This window comes from Rosa chinensis, chromosome 3, assembly GCF_002994745.2.
Source record: "Rosa chinensis cultivar Old Blush chromosome 3, RchiOBHm-V2, whole genome shotgun sequence".
Classification (NCBI taxonomy): Eukaryota; Viridiplantae; Streptophyta; class Magnoliopsida; order Rosales; family Rosaceae; genus Rosa; species Rosa chinensis.
Window position 1 is genome coordinate 1,820,565 of NC_037090.1, and position 11,751 is coordinate 1,832,315.

The following is an 11,751-nucleotide window of genomic DNA, read 5'->3' on the forward strand; positions in this document are numbered from 1 at the left end:
TGAGCTTACATTCAATGTTTTGGGATATTGCTGCACAAATTGCATGTAGTCATAATTGTGATTCGGCTGTCCGACCGCATTTCCGGTCACATTCGGCTGTCCGACCGCATTTCCAATCACACCGAGTGGAAGGAAAAATAGCACAATGACTGATGCCACTGTTGCTCCACCCATAAGTGTAGGTAGTATGTAGTGGAGATCGACTGTGGGGGGGGGGGAGCTAGAAAAAATTTAAAAAATAAGAATCAGAAAAGATTTCAAGCTAATTTAAACAAATGATGAAATAAAAAGGAACAAAAAAGGGAGGGAGAGCGACGTTGGGTTACCATCTCCTATAGTTTTGCTTGGTATCACTCTACTAAATTAACTTCAAACAGAGAGTATATAAGCTAGGTTTACTTACTTCTCAACCAATTACCAAGTAACTTCACCTCAGCTCGCCGAATCGTGTCTTAAGAAGAGAGCTTCTGCTGTTTCTATCTCTCTCTCCTTGTGTTCGGATGATTCTATACAATGAATATTTATACTAAGCTAGCCCCCCAAAAAGTGTGGTTGTCACTGTCGCCATTATCATTTGATAATTTTCCTTCATCGATGTTAGGTCACAGACTCACAGAGTTAACAGATGGTTCTAATTAATTAATGCATATTATAAGAGAAAGTGAAATTCACACTCTTTTTTTTTTTTTCGCTGATCGAAATTCTTATAAAAAGACAAAATTAAGTCACAATCCACACTAGGTTTCACTTTTTACTAACTTTAATTTTGTCTTAGTAACTTAAGTTTGTCTTTTTATAAGAAATTCAATCCAAAAATAAAATAGGGTGTGGCTATTGCCACCCTACTATTTTCTTAGTTCATCCTACGAACATTTGAATTATTGAAAGACTATATTATCCAAGTGCAAAATGACTAATAAGTACACTAATTTTTCAAAATCCAAATTTCAAAATATAACCAAAAAATAAATACAAAGGCTACTTAAATTCTCATTGGATAACATTGATCTTCATCTTCTCCACCAAAATCAAAATTCATTACTATTTTTTTTTGTCTTTTTGTTCCCTCCTTATCGTTAATTGGTTCAGTTCACAAGACCATTAGTATTACCTTCATCAAAATCTTTGCAATACTCTTTGTGAACACTGAAAGTAAAGATTTATAACACACAAAAAAAAACATTTTATTCTTCATTGCTCACAGTTGTTAACTTACTAATATTCTGACATGGATTCTAATAGACGAACATTGAAAGTGAAATAGAAAATAAAAAAATAGAAATAAATCAGATTATGATTTTGTTACGAAAACGAATTATATTTAAGTTATCTTATTAGTATAAATTAAATGAAAATAGTATAATTATATTTAAGTTCTCATCATAATCTAAATTAAATGAAAATAGTATAGATATATTTAAGTCCTCTTGTATATATTTAAGTTCTCGTCACTTTTAGGGGATCAAGATGAGACATAGTGGGGACAGACCACGACAATTCCTGTCGTTCTTGTTGAACATTGACGTTCTAATCTCCTCCTAACGACGGGAAGACTGTCTGATCAAAGTGACAATTCGCAAATCCAGGTAAATAGAGATCGCCTGTCAAGGGTTCTACATAGCGGACTTATAGTTGGAGACTCATGTCCAACAAATATATATATGCATTCGTTGCAATGACTCATGTTGATGAGATGTGGCGGCACAATTGGCACATGAACCGCACACTCAAATATGCATAAATACGAGATATCAGACTCGAACCCAGTCACTAGCTGTAACGCAAATAAAAATTGAGTGGCTGCTATGAGTCGTAGACGAATTAGCATGGCTGCATGCGATATTGCATAACCCAAGCTGAAATATTGGTGCGCATTACCAATGTCCGGGCTACCATCGTAGTCGTTTAATGGTGGCTTTTCCGCGAGACCAATTGGGTGTGTACATGGGAATATGATACTTGATATCAATACCCAATGATATGCAATAGTCATCGAAAATTTTCGATGTAAACTCTCTAGCCATATGATTTGACTGAACGGGATGATCCGGGTAGTGAGCCCGTAGCCATATGATTTGGGCTAGGAGTTCATCTTAAGCAGCATTACGAGTGGACGATAGTGCGACACGTGACCAATGTGTTTGCATATCAACTAACAGCATAAAACATCTAAGCAGTCCGCAAGTTGGTTGAGTCGATCCACAGAATCCCTTTAGGTTCTCTGAGAACACATGTGTCCTTTGCATAGGATGGTCTCGATCCTTAAAGAGCAGGCTTTGGAAAACGAGTGATGGGCCTTAGAAGCAACCAATGAGGATTTTGGTTGAGCCACGAAATCACAATTAACTTGAGAAGTGGAGAGAGGTGGCACATTGCCACTCTTGGCATCAATGTCAAGCTCTTGCCTTAGGGGGTGACGGCATGACCCTTCTCCTTGCATCAACTTTTGATTCACACTTCTTTTCACTCGAAATAATGGATGCCCGTGTGAAGTCTTTAATAAACGGATCATCATATCATGACCTGGATGTCCCAATTGGTCATGCCAAAGCCTATATGTGTTGATGTCCCAAAAATCATCTCTTATGACGTTATTGGACTCAATTACTCGAATAGTGGTTATATATAACTCACTAGAGCGACACATGAGCTTCTCTAATACTCGTAGTCATTAGAGATAATGCAAAGGAACTTATGTCCATTCTCGCTATGTGTTTCCACATGAAAACCGTTGGCTCTAATATCTTGAAAGCTCAAAAGGGGGAACTCCGGCCTTAGGAGCGTAGAGAGCTTCAGTGACATAAATCAATATGCCATTTGGCAATGAGCTGGTCCTTGACCATGAATTAATCGTGATGGCCCTACCATCGTAGTCACAGAAGGTTGAGTAGGCATCATCCCAAGGAATAATTGCCTATGTCAAGGTATGATGTGCGTAGCAGCACTATCCGCGAGGCATTCTAGCTCTCTGGGAAACATACCTAAGTGAATAAAGCTCGAAATTAAAAGAATCGACACTTTATTAATAATAGCCAACGATTACATCAAAGTTTCTTGATCAAATCTAATCCAAATAAAATGAAATGTAGACAAATTGTAGTCACTCAATCCCTTTGGTAATTCCAATCAAATATGACCAGGGAAGTAGAGAGAGATGTCGGTGGAGCGAGGCTCTCTTAAGTACCACTAATCTCAATTACTTTCCTAGACATCATATTTAATTGAGTACACCTAGTGAGAAAGAGTTAAAACCAAATGTCATTTATTCATTAAGGCACAATTGCCATTACATAATTCTTGGAAAATGAAAGACTATTTAATCAAAATCTGCGGCATCAACATTGTTGTTTTCCTCGCCAGATTTGAAGTCCATAATGATGAGATTGATGTCATTGTCATCTCCATCATCTCCTTCAGCTGCTGTTAAGCCAAATAGCTACCCTCAAGTGCAAGAGGTACAAGTTATAGAATAGAGGATTAAGTAAGGATGTCGAACCCACGAGGATTGGTAAATCCTTTCCTAGCTAGGGAAAAACCTAAAGGAAAACTAGAAGAATAAACAAATGTACAATCACAAACAAAGGCTCACAAGTGAGTACAAGTTCATGGTGAGTATGTGCAAGATGGTGTGTAGAGATTTGATTTGATGTTGGGAATGGTTTCGATTCAAATTCAAACAACAAGAGCAAGAAAAGTAAACTAAGCTAATTAAACAAGTTGTTGTCAAATGGATGAGAGTTAGAGCTTAGATTGTCCACCAAAGCCTCCCTTGTATGCATTGATGCTTAAACTACAAGTGATGCAATCCCAAATACCCAATTACCCTCTTTGCATCCGGATAAGATTGCAAAGGCTTAAACTCCTTTAATGTTATCAATTCTAACCGGATAAGTCTAGAATTAACTACCTAAGAACAATTCCTATTACCGGATAAGTCTCAATTCATTGTCCCTAGATGCATAAAGCTTTGAGTTTAGATAATCATGCAAGCAAACCAATCCTAGATCTAGGTGATTTTAACTCACAACCTTCATATGCACACATGTTGTGCTTTCATGCTCTTAATGTCTAGAGGTGACTAATCTCAAAACACTAATCATGAGATGACAAATGCATTATACTTGAACTAGTCAAATTCCAATATAAGCATTCACTTCTTGAATTAGCATGTGAAGGTGGTAATGGAAAACTGCATAAAACATAAGATTCACATCAATATCATACAAGATTGGCTAGGGCTTTCAACCCTAGCCCCAACATATTCACTACTCACTCATAACTAGATAAACAAACTTCAACATTCTAAGATACATCAAGAATAAAGAGTTAAGGAGTAAGAGTGATTATTGATGATGCCAAAAGTGGTGGTGGAGATGGGTCTCCAAGCTCATGAGGTGGTGGATGTCTCCTTCTCCTTGCTCCAAGCTCTTGATGATGTGGGAATGGTGAAAGTAAGAGCAGCTAGTGATGATTTGTGGTGATGGAGGGTTATGAAAGTGTTGAGAAGATGAGTGTAGTGGTGGAAAATTGGAGGTTTTCTGCTGCCCAGAAAATGGTGGCCTTCCTTGAGAGATGAGAGAGAGAATCCAGATTCCTTCCAGCCTTCCTTCCGTGATGAGAGAGAGAAAAATGCCCTTTCCTTCTAGCCTTCTTTGCAGCCTCTCTTTCGTGCATTGCAGCTGGATGGAGTTGAGTGAGTGGACTCCCCCCAATTCAGCCATCCATGTTCCCCTTGGTGTCAAAGTGTGCAAAAGTTGTCTCCCACCTTGTCTCCCCACAAAGCTCCAAAGTGTGCAAGAGACAAAAGCACAATGTGTAGGGAAAATATCTGAATTTCAAGTGAGAGATTCACACAATTATGCTCCTCCATTGCTGGAGAAATGATCCTCCATGAGTGGCGGCTCGAGGAAAAGTTCACTGGAAAAGTCGCCGGAAATGCCGATTTGTAATTTTCTTCCAATCTCCGTGTCTTCTTTTCCTTGCTTCAAATCTCCGCATTTCAAGCCTCAAATAGTCATTTTATTATTAAAGCATGGATTCCTACAAATAAAAGGAAATGGATTAAAAAGAGTAAAATAGCCTGCAAGACAAATCAATTTCTAAGTTATGGGGCACAATTGCATAAGTAATTTATGACTCAACAGCTGCGAGATGAGCCTCATGCTCTCTCATATCTTTTATATACCTTGTATTGTGCAGCTTTGTTTTTTCACTCGCATTCTAGCGCTTAAACCAATGCTCTGAAGATCCACATCTATAGCATTACCTCACCCATTAATTGAGATGCACCTTATGCATTTCGACATCCTCCATGGATCCTACGTTGGCCAATGTTGCCACGTGTCTATGTATCTTGCGGTTTTCCTTCCTTTGTGGGGCGGTTGTATGGACCCACACGTTCATTTTGTTGTCCCCTAACTTTAGGGTTCCACTCCTTGCGCCCTTCTTTCGGTGCGCTATTATAATTCGCCTCGTGAACGCTCTTAGTTCCAACGGGCCTTTGAATTATGGTTTTCACGAGTATGTTGTCAACTTACTCAGTATATGACATAAGTTGATGAAACCTTATAATCCATCTAGCATTGCACACAAGCCTATATTGCTTTGCAACCAATAATGCTGAGACAGGGAAGGTTGAGAGGATTTCTCAATTAATTCATATTCTGTGAGCTCTACTCCACAGAATCTCATTAGTAGTGAGGTGATTCTTGACGTTATTCACCCATCGGTGATAACAAATGTCATTTGAATATGGATTAGTGAAGTCGGGTTTTTGCATGTTTGCATTCGACATTCAAAGATGAAGGAAAATAGATTAGTTTCGGAGTAAAAACTTCCACGACAACTAATATAAGGTTTCTGAGCCTTAATGATACCAAGAAACCGATTTCCAAGAAATTTTGGATTAGACCAAATAATGATGTTTTAATATGGTCATAATGCGGACGCTCTTAGTCCGAATATCATGAACGCTCTTAGTTCATTGATTACGAACGCTCTTAGTTCATTTAATTATGAACACTCTTAGTTCATTGGTAACGAACACTCTTAGTTCGTTAAGCGTGAATCCCCACAATTTCGCTTGTTAAATACTCAAAACCATGTTCATATATTCATATATTCCAAAATTCTGTAGAAAATAAAAGGAATTTAAAATACATGAAAGCAGCAACTTTAATTACAAAAACTTACGTGATGGTTCTGGGCTTGAGAACACGGGCTTGTTGGAGCAGGCGTGTTGGGGCAGCAGCAGCAACAAGTGGCAGCAAACGGTGGCAGCAGGTTCAGCAGCAAGCAGCAGTTTCTGCAGTAGGTTCACTTCTGAATAGCTCCCACTTCGAATGGTGTACAGGTCTCAAAACAACTCCAATGGGACTGAAATTTGGAGGTCAGATAGAAGAGGAAGAGACGAACAACTTTCATGAAGGAAATATTTTGATCTGATTTCCCAATAAAGAGGTTTTGGAGCCTGCAAGCAGACTGACGTGCATAAGAAAGGAGAAGGATGCAGTCGGTGTGTGTTGGTGCTGCAGGGGCAGCAGGGATGCGTGCGCAGGGGCACGTAGGTGCTGCAGGGACGCTTAGGTGCTGTAGGGGCAGGTGCGCAAGTGAGGCTAGCATGGGCTAGGAGCTGCGGCAATAGGCTTGCGGTTGGAGGTTTTCGGCAGTTTTAGTGATTAGGATTTTAGGTTTTTTTTTTCTTTTTTTCGGCTAGGGTTAGGGCTCGTGCTGATAACGTGTTGTAGGATAATGGAATTGTGTGTTATCATTGATAATAGGAGCCCTTTAAATAGGGAGTTACAAGGTACCCAAAAAGGTAATAGAATCGGATTACAATTGAATACCTAGAACACATTCCTATTACAACTCTAAACCCTAGTTTGTAGAGGCACACATTATGTCGATATCCTTCAACACATCATAATTTACCCCAAAATTTCTTCCTTTGACTGCAATGGAGATACATAGTAGGGATGTCGTTTCTCCCCAGCAGTAGAGGTTGAATATTCTTCTGTCTTGTGTTGTACAAGTAGCTAATTTTAGTGATTGATCAGGGAAAGAAATTAAAAACATAGCTCAATTTTTTGGTTTCAATAATTATGCACTCTATACGGCTCTCTCACTCGATTGTAGTTCTCAGTCTGGGAGATATTCGTATTTCCCAATACCAAAGAAATGTTTGCAACAAGCCAGACTTTCACCACAGTAGTCTAGTAACATATTCCACTAAAGTTTCAGTCGAATGGGTCGATTGGGATTGACCCCTAGTGTTTAATTTTACCTTTTTGTGCTCCTCATAAAGATAGAAACAGAGGAGGGAGGGAGAGAGAGAGAGAGATAGGAGAGAGAGAGAGAGAGAGAGAGAGACAACAATGGAGGAAACAATAAGAACGAACTGAGAAATCATGAAGCTTGAATGAGTATTATTGTAAAATCCCAACTCAAAAGAGATGTAGACCCTTAGATGTGATATTAGCCATGTGTCTTAATCTGAGAGAAAGCTTAGGTAGCTGAGTTAAAAACTCAGCTTAGCAGAGGATCCTCTCCCTTACTGCAATACAAGGCTGAACTAAGGGGCTGTTTACATTGGATATTCAATTAGCCTCGTACAATTCCCCCGTTTAGGGCAATCAATCATTTTAGTTGTTTTTTTTGTGTAACAGATAACTACTTCCATCAGGAATCCCGTTCCATTGCACCGTAGTCCTGGAAATTTCCCTCCATAATTTTTTACGTCATTCCTATATCTGATAGCAGAGACTTGGTGATTGCTGGTGAATGAATCATACAAATGTTGTACGCTATCACCGCGATACAAGTCATCTGCTTTTCTAAAGTAATCCTCCAGTCTATGGAATCTCCAGTAGGCGCAGCTGCCGTGCTTGTTGTATTGGTATTTCCAGAAGGACCAAACTGCATTCGGATTGTTTGGAGCCACTAAATTGGGCCAAGACTGAAGGAGTTCATCTGGGAGGTCGGTTCGCCGCAGCTAATAAAAAAAAATGGAAGAAATTAATTAGTTAAAAAAATGCATCAATTAATAGCTAAGAAGCACCAAAACGGGTACGAGTTTCCGGATACGATACGATCGGAAACGTGGAAATGGCAAATCTTAAATGTAATAGGAAACGAAAACGTGAAGGAAACGCCAATTAAATATATATATTTATATATATAATTAGAAAAAAAAAATATGAAACTCGTACTAGAACTAATAGGATCAGCAGATCCATTAGTAGCACCGGCGTTAACAGACCCAGCACTAGAACTAATAGGAGGTGTTCCTCCGCTGCTCATGGTTCCTAAAAAATACACAATTCAATGATTCACAAATTACACATGAGTGAATTCACAAATTCACAATACACGACTATCACAATCCACATGTCAATAGTGTCAAATTGTCAACCAAAAATTATACTGTATTCTAATCCCCACTCTCAGCCAAAACAATAAAGCAATATTGCTTTTAAATAGATAGATCGAGAAAAGCAAAGAGGATAAGAAATTAAGAGCAGAACGACCAAACTGGGCAGAAAGATTGAACTGGGTCGAAAAGAAATGATTGAACGTACCCGAAGCGGCTAGAAGAGGAGAAAAGGAATGACCGACCCGAGCAGAATAACGACCGACCGAACTGGGTCTGGGTCTCGTCCGAGCAGACGAGGAAGGTCCGTCCGAACTGGGTCTGGGTCTTCTCTGAGCAGAAAGGTCGTTCCTAACCGAACTGGGTCTGGGTCTCCTCCGAGCAGAAGAGGAACGTCGGTCCGAACTGGGTCTGGGTCTCCTCCGAGCAGAAGAGGAACGACTGAACTGCAATTGTGAGAGACGCGACCTCTCTCTCGATCTAGGTCTGTTGTTTTATTTTTTTTATTTTTATTTTTATTTTTCAATTTTTGCAAGTAAAAAGTCAGTATTACCCCCACGTTTCCTATTTATTTACATTCTGGTGTTTCCACATTGGATACAGACGTTTCCAAACCGTTTCCAAATTCGGATACGTGTTTCCGACCCGTTTCCCCTTCGAAAACTGGAAACGCGGGCATTTTCGCGTTTCCGTGCATCATAGATTAATAGGAAAAAAAAAAAAGAAGGAAAAACAATAAACTCACCTTTTTGCGAAGATCAGCAGCTGTATAATTTCAAGTTTTACAATATGTAATCGCAGTATTGTATTTGCTAGTAGGCCATAGCCCATGAATGGTGAATCTCTGGTTAAGTGTTGAGCGTGGATTCACAGTTCTAGGAACTTGGAGTACAAATTGCAGGTACTTATCATTCTGGCGTCTGCCCCTGCGTCTGCCCCGGCGTCATCCCCGCTGTCTGCCCCGCTGTCCACCTTGCTGTCCGCCTGCATTTCTGAACCAATGGTTGGACTGATATCTGCCCGAATATTTGAATTGACGTCCGACCAGATTTGTGAAAGCCCTGTCCGCCCGGATATCTGCCCGCACCAGGTAAAAGGCCAAATAGCTCAATGACTAATGCCAACACTCAATAAATCCCTTTTAAAGACAACAACATTCTTTTACTTCCGGTAAAACCTGATCACCGAAAAACAGTAACACTTTTTTTCACTATTCTTCTACTTATTTTTATTACAAATTTTCTCTTATTGATAACTCTTCCTTTTTCTTCTTCACAGTTATATATAAAACTCACACAACAATATACCAGAGAGACTTTTCATTTTCCAATAAAAAACTTTCATATTAGTTGCATATTTTTCATTTCGGATCTTCCTTGTTTGGTGATTTGCTGCCATGGATTGAAATATTTCAGTTCAAGAAAGCAACCACAATATCTTAAAAGCTGCGCTGAGAGGTACACCCCAAGATTGAAATAGGGCGAAAGGAATTGACAGACCATATGCACACATCCATACTCCAGGGTATGCAGCTCATAGGTAAGTATAATTAAAAAAAAAACTATAGTCATGCATAACATGCAAGAAAACAAAAGACTCAGACCTCAAATTGCACCAAATTCATAGACAATACTTCCCACGTTTGAAATTTTTATAGAGATTTGTTTATAGCCATAGCGGAATCAAAGCCTAATAATAGTGAATAGTCCATGGAGACAACCATTCCTCAGATACTAAGGTCTTTTTTCACTTAATCGAAGCATGTAGTAAACACCCGAAGTAGCCATTATAATAGCAATTTGAAAACTAACAAAATCGTTTACACAAACCACCTTTAAAATCAAAAGCATAGATGGTGACTCATTTTCAATCAGATTGGTTAACATTGATTGCTATTGATTTTCAAATGCCTAATGTTTAAAACACTAATATCTGCTGCCATAAAATTTAGACTCAGCAAATTACACCTCAAGCTTTAAAATTAGATTATTGAAAACACTAACATCGATCAGCATTGACTGTCATATATCTACTATTTAAAACAGTAATGTCTAAAGCTGCCATAAAATTTAGACTAAGCAACTTATGTCTAAAGCTTTAAAATTAGATTACAATCGGAAAGCTTTCAAGTTATATATCTGGTAATATAATTAGGTATATGAATATATCATTATCACAAAATTGGGAATCATATTAAAATAGCAGAGGAGCTTACCTAAGCTCTGAGATTGTCCTATAGAAATTGATATGCAAAATGACATTTAACCTTGTTAAACTGTAGGCAGAAAAACAGAGTCATATTTCCAAGTAATCAATCCTCAATATAAGAAAGTCAAATTTTCGATCACTCCTAATTACAGACCACTGAATGAAAATGAAAAAATGACAGAAGAAAATGAAAAAAAGACAGGATATTAGAAGAAGAGAGACCTCGTCTTCTTATACTTCAACCATCATTCATTCAAACATGCACGGGTTAATCTTACAATCAAAATCTTTATTTATATTCTCTGTGGATGTGGGACAACAATCTCAGTGAATTCTAACCATATTTTCATATCATTTCCATTTCTCACATGTACATAGAATAGGTTGGACATTGTTGTTATTTTGGAAAACAGTTAAGTAAATACATCAAATGTATACAAACTGATCCGAAAGTGCTAAACCCAAAATATTTTGAAACACGTAGATATAAAATTTATCAAATGTATCAGTTTTTATAATATTTGAAACAACCATACTCTCTTTTTTCAGTACAATTAGAAACAGTAACATAAGTTTATCACAAATTCAGGAATACAAATATAAATAAATAAAAAACTCACAGCTCAGAAAAGAAAAACCAAATCGGCGTAGAAACAACTAACCTTCTACTCAGATGATGATGTGAAAATTCCCTTTTGTGAACATCAGCTATCTGTGCAAAGCAAAGCAAAGCAAACAATCACACTCAATCTCTTTATTTCTTTGTGGATCACTCTTCATAAGCTATCAATTTGAAACGGATAGCACAACCAAGCTTTAATAATTTCACAATTCATTCTGTTCTACAAACTTTTAACTGATTCTACATGTAGTGGTCTAATTCTTTTGATTTTAAGAGCAATATTTGGCTTCAATACGTGTTCTTGTTAAAACCAAGTCCAAAGATTCAAACACATTCCTTAAGTTGCTACAATATTTTATGATACTACTTGCATTAAGCGGAGGTTTTTTTGACTACATCATCTTACTGACCTAGTGGTACTCAATTTTGTATCTGCGAAGTAATAGTACTCCTACTTGCATTAAGTGGAGTTTTTTGGCTACATCCTCAATTTTGTATGTGCAAAGTAGTAGTACTCCAGTTTCTATATAAACAGCCCTTTAAAATGAACACT